This window comes from Cuculus canorus, chromosome 4 (genome assembly GCF_017976375.1).
Source record: "Cuculus canorus isolate bCucCan1 chromosome 4, bCucCan1.pri, whole genome shotgun sequence".
Classification (NCBI taxonomy): domain Eukaryota; kingdom Metazoa; phylum Chordata; class Aves; order Cuculiformes; family Cuculidae; genus Cuculus; species Cuculus canorus.
Window position 1 is genome coordinate 32,817,760 of NC_071404.1, and position 17,728 is coordinate 32,835,487.

Consider the following 17,728-nt stretch of genomic DNA (forward strand, 5'->3'; position numbering starts at 1 on the left):
CTGGTTGATTCTTTTTTTTCCTAGTTCTTTCTCTAGTGTTTACTTGTAATTCTTTTTCTCTGCCTGCACATCCAAGTCTTGAAAATCCTAGTTTTAAAAAAAAAAATCTAAGTTGGCTAAAAGTCATTAAAAGCAATGAAGACAGATTTTTATGGTTGTCTGTGCATTGAGGAAGAAAAGCTGATGTCTCAGAGGTACGGTTCAATGTACTGCATTACGATCAATCCCCCTTGCTACTCTTGTAGCGATAATATCTTCTTCCCAGGAACTGCTTTTGGCTGGGAGGTATTTAAGCATATATCACCTCAGGCAGGTGGCAGGTGATCAAAGCCTTGAAAAGCTGCTAAATGTAACTTCCTGAGTGTCAGTGGTTTGGATTTTTTTTCCTAACCACAGCACTTTTCTTATTCTGACTTTCTTTAATGTAAAAGTAGAGCCAGAACAGGAATTGTCACACAGTCAGGGACTGCACTTTTGAAGTTGGTACTAAGATTTTTGTAATGCTTCTTGAAAGTGAAGCAACCAGAGTTGACTTCACAAGCCAGGTTACAACAGCTGTTCATCACAAGCAGTGTTTCTGCAGTGTACTGACCTTGTCACTCACTGTAGGCACACATAAATGAGCAGGTTATTTGCAGGGAAGTCTGAAAAGATGAGTGGAGGTTTAGTGACAGTATTTTATAGACACTAGCACACTTTTTCAGTACTCATTTTTTGCATATTGTGAAAGACTTCCTGGCTTAGAATTTTCCACCTGAAAAACATATGAAGGTTAGATGTAAAAAACGTATAAAAAAAGAAACCAGTCAGATATGCAAAATATCCTGCCCACTCACAACCCTTTACTATAAGCAGTAGAGATCACAGACTGTCTTTACTTTTATTTAATCAAGAAGTCCTTTGTGCCCAGGCAGAACAGGAAAATGTGAGCTTAGGAAACTGATAGACACAATGCAGGTGGAGAGAGTGATGATGACATTTGTTAACTACTGTTCCTTGTTACTGCAGTAAGTTCACTGTACTGTGCATCCTCATTACGAAAGTAATTGAATTCAAATAACTTTTAAAGCCCACCCCAAGGGCCAAATCATTAAAGAAAATTAAAGAACTATAAAGTATACGGTATTTGTTTTACAATTACAAGACAAATTTGGTTTTTTTTAAAGAGTAAGGACTTGCAACAATCGTACCATTATAATTTCCCTAAAAATCTTGTGAAAAAACACAGAAGCAGAAATAATCCAATTTCTGGGTAAGTATTCTGTTGGACTGGTTACAACCATACTCACATTTTTCATACTAACTGTTACAGTTTGGATTTAAGCCCTGAAGCATATGAATTCTTTTGAACAGACAGCCTTGTCATACTGGATTTTTTGATCAGAGTTCCTCAATTGCAGCCTTTGGTTGAGGCAAATGAAAATAAAAAAAATTGTATGACAGACTGAACACTTTCATGCCTGTCCAGGACTTTGTGCCGGGAGGTTTGCTGTGAGAACCCCAGGACCTGCATTGTTTTCAGCTGAATACTCCTTTCCCACTGGCTCACAATAATTCTCCCAGTTCTAGCACACGGTAGAAAGGGAGTGCCAGTGGTCCACAGAAAGAGCATAGACTGTTGAGGAGGAGACAGGAACAGGATTGCTGATCTTTTCCACACTGTTGTGCTTATTAATGTCTCTGAATTGCATACATTGTGGAAGTTCACTGAATATCTGTTTCCTTTCTTTGTTTGCCCTCACACTGCTGTGGGTACTTGATTGAATAATGATTATGGTCTTGATGCAAGAATTTAACTGAGAAGTTCCATAGCAAGCGTTATGGAGAAAGGTGGACAGGCTGAAGCTTTATAACTCCATGTAAAACTTTGTCTTCACTGTAATCAATGGACAAAATGATTATTTAGTGGCATTGGATTTTCAACTTGCACATCTGGGCTCTTTGGATTTTAATTTTCATCCTCTTATATGTGGAAAATATTGTTCTATGAACCAGCAGACAAATCTTCCTTTGTGGTACAGTGCATGAGTAAAAGCTCCCACCCCCACACCAGTTTTTATTTGTTGGGGAAAAAAATAGAGATTATTTCAAGTGTTTTGTGGTTGTAACACCTTTTTTCTTTAAGACTGCTAGGGCGTTATGTCTTGTAAGTGTAGGTTCTCACTGACATATAATGTACCGAGATAAATGCATGGGGAAATAGTTAATCCTAAAGGGTTTTGTTTTTTCCAGGAAGTTGCCTGTAACACTGAAAAAGCAACACGAGCTATGTCAAAACTGTCTATACTGCCTAATGCAATTATACTAAAGTCAAGTAATTGTCTTGTCTCTATGGTTCATCTTCTCTCATCACCTGTAGGAATATTGTACAATGAGACACCTGTTCTATATAAAAGTAATGCAAAATTGATAACATTTCAATGCACTAGTGCCCACTGAAATCTCCACTGAGATCCAGAGGGATTCCACTCCTTTTAATGGTTGCTTGGAGCTATTAAGCCATGTGCCTTTAGTATTGCATGACTGGCTTCTTTGAACAGAATCTGTTACTATAAAAAATTAAAGCACTCATTTAGATAAGACATAATTAAGTGAACAGAACTAATGAAACACTACAGGGGTGTCATCAAATATGAAATTCCAAATGCCCCTCAATGGGCACTTGCTTGATGAATAACTACTCAAAAGCACTGGCCCCATCTTTTGAGAATGTGTATTAATTTATTTTATACTTCTTTGGGTAATGGGGCATCCATGATACCTTTACATATTTCATTAACATACATTTCTGTCTCAGAGTTGTTCAATAAGGAATCAGAAGTGGAGTAATTTTCATACAGACATGACTTGTTCATGACTTGACTTGAAAATATGCTCTACTACTTGAGGCTGTTGTAAAAGCTTTATTTCTGAGTATGTATGCAAGCTCCTTTTGTTCATGTCATCCTACAGGACAAAATTATTGTCAAGCACTGTTAACAGGTGACTAATCCTCATTTTCTGTAGAAGGACCACTTGAAAGTACTCACCTCACCCGTGCTTCTTGTGGAAATTAGTCTTCGCTGGTATGCTTATGGCATTTTCTGAGAAAACCTGAAAACAATTAATGTTTAGATAATTCTGGGCTTTACTCCACTTACGTAGATTTTACCATGTCATAGGTCAAGGTCTGTTGAGTTATGTTAGAATAACTATGGCCCAGCACTGGAGTGAAGCTGCAAATATTTTCAATATTGTTATGATGGCTAATTTTTCTAAGGGGTTCTACTTAGAGATTTCATCTTAATTTACTCAAAAAACTAAAAAACAAAAGGGGAACAAATGCAAACCTAAGCAAGTTTCAGCTCGTATGTGCCCTTTCAACAGTGTGATTATTTCACTCAGCCATGCATCTTTGGTAAAGCTGCTGCCGTCCTTATACTTCATTCATTCTACTAGTCTCATTTCTAACAGGCGAAGTCTTGTTTTAAAAAGAAGCAAAAACCAAAAAACTTCTCGGAGTAATTTTGATTCTGTGTTCTGCCTGTCAGTAGGAATGTACAAAAGCATGACAAAGCTGCACTTGTGGACTGACACTTGGCAATTTTACTCAGGAAGAGAAATACAAGGGCTAAAAATATGAAGATAACCCAATTCATGTCACTCACCTGTATCTATGAATACAACCATTCCAAGAGAGGGCGAGAGGGTACTTAATGGCTGAGACTTCTTAGGACCTTTTGCTTCCTAAGTGATAGATCACAAGAGAAAGTAAAGGTCATGACAGAAGACAGTCATCAACTATTTCATGTGTAAGCCTGCTGTATATTTTTAAATATTCATCTTATAGATATCGTGAGGAGGAGGTCTATATGAGGAATTAATGATAAGCAGGACAATAGAATTTGCATACATTTTTCAGCATAGAAAGTAAGCCACCTCTTAGTGTTTTGTAGTATAATAGCATGAAAAGCGCGGAAATAAAGCATGCTTTAGTAGATGAAGAACATTCTGCAGAGATTACTTTCAGTTTAAGATGCATCTCTTGACTGCTTATTGATGGTAATTATTAGACTCTCTTGGCATAGTTGGAACTGCTTTGCATTCCTTACTCAAGCTGAACTGATGTCCTGATGTAGAATTTTACTAACTAAAGCAAATAGAATTCAGAAACAGGTGTTTAAAAATGTGATCGGTAGAGTTTAACTGAGGAGTATCAAAAACTGTATTTGTATTTAAAAGCGGCTTCTTGTTTTTAAGTAAATTTTCTGTCTAAGACCAACGTGTTTAAAAAGAGTAATGAGAAATCGGCGTTCTTAACTTAGTGCCAGTTGGAAAACCAGAGCTAGAAACTAAGTGACATTTTTTGCATATATACAAACAAATATACCATGAGGAGTACAGAAGTAACTACTGATCAGAGGTGCTTCAATATCTGCATGTTAACGGGTTTTTTTAGAAGTCTTGATTTGAAAAATGTTAGACAGTCTGCTTTCTCTCGGAGATTTCAAGATGGTTTTGGAAATGGAGTATTGTGTGGGTGATACTTCACACCACTCAATAGTGTCGTACATGTACTGGAAGCTCCAGTATTAAGTCCTTCTAAACGTCAGGATTTACAAACTCTTCCAAATAGCAGGACTTTTTCTTCTAAATATGAAGTGATGCATGAGTTTTAGTAGTCTGGCCACCAGCCTGTGTTTGCTTTTGCAAATACACGGATTATTTTGGTATTTAAGTTTTCTGAAAGACTGAGGATTCCTCTTGGACACTGCATTGGTGCAAATGAATTGTTAGCGACATAGTTCACTCGGGGTACCTGTTTATTAGCACTTTGACTGCAGTGATCAATCTGCACGTTTTTTCTTACCTCAGGTGTCCTTTTGAAAATTCCTCCTCATATGCTTTTGTGTCATTGTGTGCATATCATGGAGATGCTCATAGTATTTCTGTGAGTATAGAGCTATGCAAAACTGTAAAGAAGTGGTGAATACTCCTACTGGCAACAGAGGAATCTTTAGAAAAATGTTGCTTTGGCTCAAGCAGAGAATCTTGCTCTTCTCTCGCTGAGCTTATTATACCTAAATTCAAGCAAGCAGTGAAAATCCTTTTTAAATGGCTTTTTTTTTTTTTTTTAATGAAAAAAAGGAAGAGCACAAGTGTGCTAAGGGCCATTAGATATTTTTTGCCTCCTTTCCTCCTGGTATTTCAGGAGTCAGATCCATAGCTAAAAAACTATGCATGAAATGAGTTTTGTAGATACCAGTGAGAATCTGCATGTCATAAATAAATTAAAAAAAGTATTAATTTGAACAAAGACTCCTATGTGTTTTGAAATCTCACTTTGGACTTATAAGGATGCTTGAACTTTACCTTTATCTGTGTTTACAATGGAATTCTTTCACTATATTACACATCATATTCATATATTTCAGTGGATTATTTTTTTACTGGGTTTGGGTTTCTAGCATAAAATGTATATAACTGAGAATAGCTCTGTCTCCTGCAAAGCAGGATGCCAATGTTCAGTGCAGCAAACTCTTCAGGCTAGTCAAGCATCAAGAACTAGATAGTTTACTTTTATTCTGAGTAAAAGGTAATGGAAGGGCTGGATGGTGGCATTGTATGAAAAGAGTGATATGATGTCTCGAAAGTTATGCAGGATATTGGTTTAAAAGTTAGACAATACAGTTAGAAGTCCAGATGCTGTATTTTGCTTGTACTAAAGGGATGTGGCTCTTTTCCTGCTGAACACAAACCTCCTGGCTCCTTCATAGAAATAAATATAATGTAGTGTTAATTGATTGCTCATTTTCCAGTTCATTTTTACTGACATCAGTTGGCATTGAGAAATCCTTTAGGAAACTCAGAGGAAGATCTCTCCTCCAAAGAACCTTAGAGACCAAATTAGATAAGTTGTGAAGTTAACTTAGATAAGACTAATAACGGTTTTGCTTTGATTTAAGTCTAGAGATGCCTGAATACCTAAATTTAATGTAAATAATAAGACAAAGATGGACTTTAAGATCTGAATGGTTGGGAGTATTGTGTTTTTTAACATCTATCCAGACATGCAGTAAACAGAGCACATAAGAGTAAAACCAGAGCCTCAATCATTTTAGCATTGATGTAGTTGAGGAGAGATATTTTTCATGACAAGTTTTTCCCTGAGTGACAGTAGGAAGCACTGATGTTCTTTGGGGATAGACAGATGGGTTTTGCCAGAGATTAGTCTAGAACAGTGCTTGTTAGAAACATCACTTATAGCAGCAGAAGGGAGCAGCAAAAGGGGATTTGACACCAGCCAAAGAACAGATATTTCTGTCTTAGGATGTTGGAGTGTCGCAGAATGTCCTATGTGATATCAAACTGACAGACTGAACAATTGGAATAGCCAGATCAATTAAAATGTGAACAAGTTGGATTGTTTCCTTCCCAGTCTTTGCTCTTGGGTCTGTAACCTTTCCTAGATTGTATGCGCTAGATCCCTTGCTTTATTAGAATATAGGGTTGCATTTTCAAGAGACTCGAAGTAGGAAGTAAGAAAAGCAGTGTTATTCTGTTTTCTGTTCTTTAAAGTGTTGCATGTGTAGACATAAACCAATTGAATGTCTCACGGTGTGGTGACTTGGAAAACTTTTCTGCTGAAAACAGTCTTTGGCAAAAAAGGAGATTAGTTTTGCTGTTCCCTAAATGCAAATCAAACTGTCAAAAGATGTGTGTCTGTCAATGTGTATCTGTATTGGGCTCATTTGTCAGCCAGGAGCTAGCTGGACTTACAGAAAGAGATTTCTGCAAGTCAAATGAAGAAACTGGAATGCATACGGTGTGAGATTCCAGAGATAGCTCTGGGAGTTGCTGTGTGTGAACAGAATAGTTTGTCTTGCTAGCAAAGCCATACTGAAAAGTTGCAGAAAGAATCAGATGGTTAGAGTGACCATTTGATCGACGAAATACAATAGCTCTGAGAAGGCAGTCCTTGGAAGGAATGATGACTGATTATTTCAAAGCAGTGGGCAATCACTCACATTTGAGCCAAGGACTATTTAAACGATCAGAAAAGAGTGCAGTAAGGCATATCTAGTAAGTAGATGAAGGACTTCTCACTGACGTTTAGCTTAGCTGGAAAAAAGCAGCAGTGGAAAGTGAAGAGGTGTGATGTGCTAAGAGTAATTTGTTAAAGTCAAAGTATGGAAAATTTTCTTCTTTTCCTCTCTGCAAAAGCTGAATTGAAGAAGAAGAGAGAGAAGTGTCAAAAAGAAAAGCAGTGTGGGAGAGGGGCCTAGTGATGTCAGCAGATTAGAGGAGACAGTAAAATCTTCAATGTGTTTTCCCATCTTAAAAATGAGGTGCCCACAAGTGCCAAGCTTCAGCATCTGCAGAATAAAACAATGACTTATGAAAATGGTAAAGAATACATGTTTCAATAATGATTCCACAGTGGTTTGTGATATTATCAAAGAGTGCTGTAGAAAAAATGCTGTAGAAAGTGTTAGCTATTAGCTGTTTGTGTGCCAAACCCAGTATTACTGACTTTAGATGTTCTTCCTAACACAAAGGCAAACAATGATCTTTTCTTTGCAGGCAGCAGTGCAATGATTGCAGTTGAAATGCTCACCGACTATGTCATTGCTACCAGAGCAAGGAAAAGTCTTCCTTCATCACATTAAGGACACTGTGTTTTATAATTTGGACTGCATGCGAGGTCCAAAAAGAATAAATTATGTCAGTTACATTTGAATCATAGAATGGTTTGGATTGGAAGGGATGTTAAAGATCATCAGTTCCAACACCCCTGGCATGGGCAGGGACACCTCCAACTAGATCAGGCTGCTCAAGGCCCCATTCAACCTGGCCTTGAACACTTCCAGAGATGTGGCATCCACAACTTCCCATGGCAACCTGTGCCAGTGCCTCACCACCCTCGTCGTGAAGAGGATATTCCTGATGTCTGGTCTAAATCTTCCCCCTTCCAATTTGAACCCATTGAATAATGGAAATTTTGTTGAAATTAAAGGGTAATTTATGCTTGAAACATTTCTGTGTACATGACATTTGTTTCTGTTACATTTGTGATTTCAGTCATAAATATTGCTGTCAAAGTAAGGCTAGGTTCCCAGAAATGACAGAGATGCCAGCAGAGAAGGTGAAAAGAGCTAACAAAGAGAAAACAGCTACTTGTCCTTAAGATTTAGGAACAGCTAAAGAATTTAGACTTTGAACACTGTCTTGTCAAGTCTGCTAATAAATGCATCTGAAGCTAGATCAGGTATCTCTACATCTATATCACTGTATAGACATGGCCCTAGAAACAGGAAAGTCTTAAATTTTAAAGCTTAGAGCTTGTGACATGTTTATGCCTGTGTCAACAAGGAGTTATGGGCCATTGTGAAAGTATGTCTTTGCTTCTGAAAACAATTCCTCTTCTTCATTAAATGTGCTAGTATCAGTCATTTAGCAAACCACTAATGCCAATAACCTTTATAGGGTTATTAAAGATAGATTAATGGCTTTGAATTCTGCATCAGACGGAGTAATAGGATAGCCATATGCACTGCTAATATTGCAATGTTTAGAACATGATAGTCTGTCATGATTTTTTTATATAGTGCTCATCAAAATGGTAACTTGACACAGTTTTGGAACTGACACATAGCATTTTTTTTTTAATCTCTCTTCCTGTATTTCCTGCTTAAAAAAAAACCCTGAGCTTTTCCTTGCATGTCAGAGATTTTCCTGATTTGGAAATTTTCCTTTGTGCTCACTTATTTTGTTTTATGAAGTTGGATTCCTTCTGCTCCTTGCTCAGTGCCAAATTGCCTGATTTGTATAGTTCCAAGTATCAGGAAGAAAAGCCTTCTGGGGTCTCCTGTGGTTGGACAGGATCTCTAAAGTTGTGTGTCAGTGTGGGTCTACAGTGGCCCTTTGGATTCAGTAAAGATGACAATGTTATGGCAAGGTGCTGTCTGAACACATTGGGCTTTAGAACCCCACATTCTGACAGTTGTGCTGCAGCCCTGTGAATTGCAGTCATAATTTGGGGATTGGTCTGAATGCAAATTCTGCTCTTGGGGAACACTTGCCTTATCATCCATGAGCTAAGCATGCACTTTGATGTCAAGTAAATGATTTGTCTGTTAGTGTCCTACTTAGACTTGGAAGTAAACAAAATGCTGTTTCAAAAGAAGACTTATCAAAACCTGAATTTTGATACTAAAGAAATATTTTGTGGCCGACGCACAATTTCTTTACCAGGTCTCTCTGACCCATTCCTCTGAGTTTTGGACAAAATTCTAAGAGAAGTGCAGAGTTTTGAAAACATGTTTAGCAATATTTATATGGATTTCATTAGCTTGAGCCACTGCTAATAACTGTAAGCTTGTCATGGAAGGAATTAAAAGTGAATGATCTTTGGTTTGGTATTTGGTATGACTTCACTTTGTTCCTTCTTAAACCAAGTATGATTGTGTGAAACAATATCAGTGACAAATTACACAGTAATTGTTGGAAAGAGAGTATAACTTTTCAAATCTTCAGGATCTTATAATGTTGATTATAAAGTCTTTCAACACATGAGGTCTAGCACTATCCTACAATCAAAGTATGCTAATGTCTTCATAATCTGTATGCTACATGTTCACATTGCAATTAGTAACATCGCAGAAACATCGAGTAATGTGGTGATTAGTGATCTACTGCAGTACTTGGTGCCAAAGGTGTTATCATATTGATCTCCACATGCTTAAATTAAAGAATATACTGTTCTTTCCTGAGCATGTAAATTCTCAGCTAGGATAAACTACAGCCAAATGCAAAATCACCCTCAGTCTAAGTGTCTGCTAAATTAATCACTGGAAAGAAAAAAAAAACATACAACAAATAAACTTCAAAGACTTGGCAACTGTGGGATCTGGTGAAATTAGGAAATTTGGACAGCTTGATAGAAACAAAAGAGATGCGAGTTGCTTTGATGCATTTCAGGTCAACTGTTGGAAAATTTTGGAAAGAAATCAAACTCTCCATTCTAGCCTAACCAGATCAAACAAGGTCATATTTGTATATGTTTGTCTGGCAGATTTTGAAAACTGAATTAAAACAACAAAAGAGAAACACAGTGACTATAAGATATGTATAAACACAAGCACATGTGTTTATATACATTGTGAATGATAAGATTTTTTCTATAAGTAGCTACATGATAAGCCAGCAAACATAAGGCCCTCTGATTTTTTGCTTTTTCACTGATTCAGCCTCATCTGCTGTTTTTTTATCTCAGTCACTATATTGGATATACCTAAGCGATGAACACGTTTGAAGAACACGTATAAAAAATATCTGATCGAGGAGCCTGCCTGCCTGTAATTATTTGCACAACCTGGTTTTGATGGAAATAAGAAAGCAATTATATTTTAGTCCATTTTAGTCAGTCAGAGGGTCATAGGGCTTGGTTCAATAGGAAACAAGCCCATGTGCTTAATTTTAAGCATGTGATTAATCCTACTTATCTGCTTAAAGTTAAATGCTTGCAGGTTAGGGTCTAAAGTAACTAGGCTGCATTGACAGAAATACTGGAAAACACAAACAAAGCAATGAAGGGACCTCTCCTTGTTTGTTTTTATCCAAATACCTTTGCTTTCCTACATCCCCCCTTTCTATGACCTCTTAACTCTTACCTGCTCCAAACAGTGACAGAAAAAAACCCAACTTTCATCAGAATGCACCATAATAAAAACCACAAGGTCATGTGTAACACAAATCAAATCCTTGCAACGCTTGTGGCCTTACTACTTATGAGCATACATGTGAGTACTCAGACTTTATGCCAGGAGTGCAATTATATTTATGATTATTAGAAAAGTGTTTGCTATGTGTGCTACTTCCATATTTTATATGCATTAAAAAAAATCAGATTCTATATGATAATATAGAATATTTTATATGTGCATTGCATACCTCATACACAAAACAATTCAAGGGAGCAAGGACATTTTATACTGGCCAAATCCTCCCCAGATTCCTGACTTCTGAAGTATCGGGATCAGATTCCACATGCTGAGAGTAATCAAGACGACAAGGACAAAATTTTTTAACAGATAGAGAAGAGTAGTGGAAAAGATGATGACAGAGGGACAGGGAAGAATTAGGAAGGTAGGAGTGTTGTAAGAGAGAGTGAGATAAAGAAAGAAGGAAAGAAAAATAAACCATAGAAGAAACTAAATCTGTGAGCCCAAAATACTGGCAAAAAGCCAGAATAAATGTGAGGTGAGTTAAGGAAGGATGAACAGAAAAGATGTTGTTGCTTAAAATATGAAACTTAGTGCCAGAATACTGCAATGGCATTTGGCACGTGAATTGGATCTCAGAAGATGTGGTGTGTTGGTAGAGGCTGGATGTTTAATCCCGGTCTTTAATTGAATACCTTGCGTATTGTGTGCAGTTTTGGGCACTGCGGTATAAAAAGGATATCAAGCTACTGCAGCATGTCCAGAGGAGGCCACAAAGTTGGTGAAGGGCCTAGAGGGGAAGTTGTGTGAGGAGTGTCTGAAATCATTTGGTCTGTTCAGCCTGGAGAAGAGGAGACTGAAGGGGGACCTCGTAGCAGTTTATTTCTTCCGCAGAAGGGAAGGAGATGGAGCTGATCTCTTTTCTCTGGTGACCAACAATAGGACCTGAGGAGGTGGCAGAAAGATGTGCCAGGGGAGGTTTAGGTCAGATATCAGGAGAAGGTTGTTCACTCAGAGAGTGGTGGAGCCCTGGAACAGGCTTCCCAGGGAAGCAGTCATGGTGTGAAGCCTAACAATATTCAAGAAGCATTTGGACAATGCACTCAGACACATGGTATAAATTTTGAGGCTGTCCTGTGCAGGGATAGGTGTTGGACTTGATGATCTTTGTGGGTCCGTTCCAATGAAGGTCATTCTGTGATTCTGTGAATTCAATGGACAAGTCTCACAGGATTTTACTCTAGGTATTATGTATAGTGTTAAAGTCTTTATGCATAAGACAGTTTGCTGTTACATTTTTGTGTGGCTGATGTTGGGATTTTAATATCAAATCATGAAGTGCCAGAGAATAGTAAAAAATCTACGGTTATTGAGAAAATTAATAAGAATAATCATGACATTTATGATATTATAAACATTAGAATACTTATTTTTAATGAAATTGGGTGAATTGATGGTTCAGAAATGAGTTCAAATTCAAGAGTAGTTTACCATCTATATTAACCCACTAGATTAGAGATTAAGTAATACTTTGAGACCTGACATGACACACATTTGAAAAAAATATGAGTATCAATTAGAATTTTAAACAAATACAAAAACTAGAACTTAAAATGAACTCAGACTTAGGCTGTGAAAATAATAGTACATGGATGTTTCTGTTTGGAGAAGCAAATTATGCTGCATGGTTAAAATCCATATGAAATGTAAATTTTTTAAGAGATGAAAAGTGATACAGTTACTAAATACTTGATTCCAGCTTTCTGTCCTTTAAAAACACTTCTAAATTGTGGAACAGCTGTTTAATATGTGTGCAAGCAAGTTTCTGCTGTTCTGCGAAGGCTTAGGAGCTCGTTTCATTGTGAATCTCTCAATTACTTGCAACTGTGGCAGCTTCATATGGTGTATTTCCTAATGAAGCCATCAAGAAGTTTTTTGATTTTCATACACCCTTAGATTCACACTCCTTTATCAGCCTAAATCAAACGGCTTCTTTTAGGCAAGATGCAGATTAAACAAAGTATTTCAGCACGGCTCTAAGGAACTGCAGCGTTGTAAAGCGTGTTGTTTAACAAAACACAATCTCATACAGCCTGAAGAGGGCAGTAAAGATAAAGCTTTATTTTTCTTACTTTTTCACTGTTTTTATTGTACATTGTATTCTGAAAATGCGTTACTGGACAGCACATATTTACAGGCGTTACACATTTCTGGAGCTATGCTGCATAAAATATACTGTCAGGTCAATGAAATCCTTTGTTGGGATTTATCTGATGATCTGACTCCTTCATATGACAGCGCAGAAGTGGAAGATGTCCATCACTTATGAAAGTAGCTTGCAGATGATAATGAATTGCATGAGCCAGTGTTGCTTCAGCTGGGACATCCCCTTAGAACAAAACGACACTGAGTTCTGCAAGTGGGTTAAAAGAATAATTTTGCAGATTGCCAAAAACTGATAAGTTGTTTTCGTATTTTTCCTTTCAGAGGGGCCAAGCTCCCTTCAGAAATGCACCAGTGGGTTTTTTTAAGAGGGAAATAGTTTTATATTTTTTCCATTCATCTGTTTTGGGAGCTTTCTGACAGCCAGGCTTATCTTGAAACTTAGGTAATTTTCCTTGTGTTAAGGGGCAGTGAATTTCATATGGTAAAAAGATATGCATGCATTAGAAAGAAACTGCAATTGCAGAACTGCAGATATCTAAATTTTTCTGCATATTCAGTGTTTTTGTTTCTGTCTAGGCATTGTCATTCCTCAGGAGCCTACTATTTGCTTTGAGCTCAGGAAATAACATACCTTTTTAAAGCTGAAAAATTTATGTGTTTGTATATTTTGTTTGTATGGAGGCACACATACACTCATGGACACCATTGTGAAACTAATTTTTAAAGATATTTTGTACATGCAGATGTAGTGGTCTTGCGTATGTGTATATATCCATACAGATAGAATATACTGCTTGTGTGTGTTAGAAGAGGTCTTTGGAGAAATTTAGGCAAAGCTAGGAAAACAGCTTGATTTTTTCCTTCTGAAGACAACTGGCAGAAGATGCTGATTTAGTCAATAACTTTTAATCAAGAAAGTGGTGCTGAGCTGAGTGATGTTCCAGTAATAAAGCGAGAGCCAATTATTAGGAATGAGAGTGTAGGATTCTTAATGTTTTCTGACGGCACCCCACGCAAGTTGTGCAACTCCTTCCCAAAAGTAACAGCTCAGATTTTCCTCAGGTCCCTTGTTGAGACAGCAGTACAAAGACTGCCAGGTGCTGTGCCCATAACTGAGTAGAACTGTGTCAGGGGTGCAGAGGTTCTTTAGAGTCATGGTACAGAAATTAGGAAGGAAAACACATGGTGAGGGGACAGTACTGAGAACTGAGAAATAAAAATTTTCTCACTTGGCAGAGAATTCTGATTCCTTGTAAAAACAGCAAGCTAAAAATTTAACATTGAAATCCTTTTGTTTGTGAGAAATGAAATATTATCTGTTTGTGCCAATCAATTAAAACTTGCAGATAACTGTATTAATTTTAGTTAGAAAACCCAAACACTATTTTCTGAGAATACAAGAAAATAAAACCATTTTGTTTTGGGAAGAGACAGCTCTATCCTGTAGGGCACTTCCCTATGAAATATAGCTCAGTCATGTTCAAAGACCTCAACAGATATTTTTGTCCTTAATTTTCACTTTATTAGGGAAAAAACTTCCTGATCAGATGCTGAGGCAGGTACCGAGCTGGTGCAAAATGGAGTGACATACATTGACACACAGGCGTCAGATGGCTGAGGAAAGAGACCAGTACAGTTAAGCACATTTAATTGTTTGGAATGGCTTCATTGTACTTGAGGTTTAGCATTGGAAAAATCATAAGGCAAAAGCTGAAAATAGCTCTTTCTCGGCTACAGTTCAGCAAAACATTTAACCACATGCTTCAGTTCATCCCTATTTAATAGTGTACTTAAGTAATATATTTGACTTTAGTCATGTGCTGAAGTCCATTGCTTTCCAGGGCTTTTAAACAGAGGTTTCACTTTTACCCGTATTAAAATGACAGACTTGTCCCCTTGCCGAGATATAACTGAATGGTATTTCAATTTTTAAAATGAGGTACATAGACATAGGAACCACTTGATCTCTTCTGAGGAAGCATAAAATTACAGTGGAATATTTGTCTATAACCCGAAGTTTTCATTTAGTATATTTATTTGCTGTACATTTCAGATGCCAATAAAAAGAAACAAGTTCAGATATGCTTATAGTGTTTATAGCAATATAGCATATACTATATAAAAATATAGTATATGTGCACCCTAGCAACAAGATAAACTTGTGTGAAAGAATGCTATTTCTTCTAATGAAGGAGTGTTAAGATGTGTTTTGATGAAAAGTCAAAAATAGAGCACATGTTAACCCACTGGAAATGGAATGGTACCTGTGGATAAGTTGACGGGCATCTTTTTTTCTGAGTAGTTTAACCTGCATGTTGCAATTGCCCCTCTTGGGGTTCTTTCATCTGTTTTGAAACAACAGACATTACTTTGTGATGAAGAGGAACCCAGCAACAGTGATGATGGCAACCAAACTGGTATGTAACTGAGTGTACTAATCCTAGGCACATTGCCAAATTAACCAAAATCCAATTAATCAAAGTAACAACTATTTGTCCTATGTGATATGAGCTTATTGACAATTTCTGTCTCTTAGTTATATTGTGCATAGCCTATATTCTACTGTATGACCTCTGCTGTGCCCTGGATTATAGCCAGACTGAAAATAAAAGTGGTTACTTTTCTTTGTAGCTGAAGTAATCTGCTGTTATCCCTGCAAACTTTCATTGTAGCAGTCTTATGCTGACTGTATGTCTGGTCACAAAACACATCCGAATTCTATCATTTAGACAGAAAATGAACACATAGAAAGCACAGAAAAAAGTATATGCACATCCAGTTATGTATTAGATACATAACTGCATAATGCCATGCTTTACGTCATTTTGATTTGAAGTAATTTCCATCCATCATTTCCACAGAAAATATTTTATTAAATGTTGTTAAACATATTTACACAGTTTTCATCTAGAATGTAGACTTTTGCATGCATTTTGTTAGTCATACTAACAATAATAGATACTGATAGTTAATAAAGACTTTTTCTACGTCTTAAGAAGCTTTTTAACAGAAGTTAGGGCAAAGATATCCTAAAAAAGATCAGTTGTTTTTAAGTTAAAAAAGAGTAGTTGTTTTTAGTTGCGCCTTTCAAGAGCTTAGTAACAGTGTTTTCTTGGTTCTTAGAAGTATACCCTATACTGCTATAAACCCAACTGGACTCTGATATAGTCTTCTGTTCCTTTTTGCATTGTTTCCTGGAAGACTGGACTTAGATAGAGTTCTACTGCTGAGGGTATATGCTATGTTAGAAAGCGTGGACTCTAGCACTCTGCTAAGATGTTTTAAAATAGGACAGTAGGCATTCTTGTGATACGGCAAAGCCCCACCAGACTTCAGAGAAGCTTTCTTTAAGATTAAAAAATTATGAATTTTTTTAAGCTCTCCTGTTAGGAGTGTGATATGTATTTATAGTACCCTCAGGTTCTGCACAATAAAAATGGTTAAACCTTTAGTCCTTTTAGTAGTTCACAGTTTTATTACAGAAGTTATTTTGTAGATTTTATGCTTAGAGCAAGGTCAGTGTATTGCACTGTATAAATTATTCTAAGTAATTGCTCAGTTATTTTATAGCTTAGTCACAGGATTTTTTTATTATTAAACATAGCCTTTTCTTTAAGGCTGGGGAGAGAAGGGCACTATAAATCACATGGCAGCTTGCCATTTGGGGTTTCAGCTTTACCTGTGATAAGGATTTAATAACAATCTGGCCCAGACATCAGTTCCCTCTCAATTACCTTTCCACATGGGTATTAGTTCACACTGTTTATTAAAAACTCCCCTTGTGGTTGTTTTAATGGAGTGTTTCAGATTAATGGCCCCTGTGGAGTTTAACTTCATTGCACTTCATTAAAGCTAGATTGTACAAAAGGTTACTTCAATTAAATCCAGAACTTGACCTTAAATCTGTATGGATTTTTTTAGAAAATGTGGTAAAATTGCTATGCCAATCCTTTGAGATTAACAGGGCAACATCCTTCTTGGTAGCTGAAGTTCAAAATATGTTGTATCTGTTCCGAATTCGGTTGTGGATTTATATTCAGATTTCAGGAGATCAGAAGATGAAAGCAACTGAATGGTGTATGGTCTATAAGTGAATTGGCTAAAGAGTTTAGTTAGAAAGAGGACAGCCTAGGGAAACTCGAGCACTATTTCTCACCAGTGAAAGCATTTTCTGGCTGTTTCACAATACTTTTGTGAGGAATTAACTGTTTGTCTGCACTGCAGGAGAAAGTGCTTCTATGAACGACCCACCCATATTTTCTAAACGCAAACCCCACAAATGACTGCCTAACACACTACCTCTTTTGCATGGGTAAGACTTTCAGTGCAAAAACCTTTTGTGTTGTTAATTGCCCATTTTCTTGCCAAATGCCTTTGAAACAATAGATGTTGAGAGATATGTCCTGTAGAGAGGTGGAGAAAAAGGTTGTGGAGATTTCCTGGGAGTGCATTCAACTGGTTTAGCAGGGAGAGAAGGAACAGTGGAATGATGAGGCTTTCCTAAAGAAGCAGATAAACTCACTAGACTGTCTGAAAAAGACAATGGTTTTGATATCCTAGGGAATTGGATAGATATACTGAATTTTGTTAAGGATTATGCAAACTGTGAAATGATGCGAGATTGACACGAGAGATTCTTGAATTCTGGCAAAACCATCATGAGCAGTATTGCCAGGAAATGGACAAAATGTACTAAGATCTGCAGTGTTTACATACAACACTGGTCAATCAGAAAGAACCAATTCTTCTCCGTAACAATTCCCAACAATGTTTCACAAATGACTGCAGAAGCTGCATAAACTGGGCTATAAAACTACCTCACTCAGCTTACTCACCAGACCCTTTTCCCATTTTCAAGC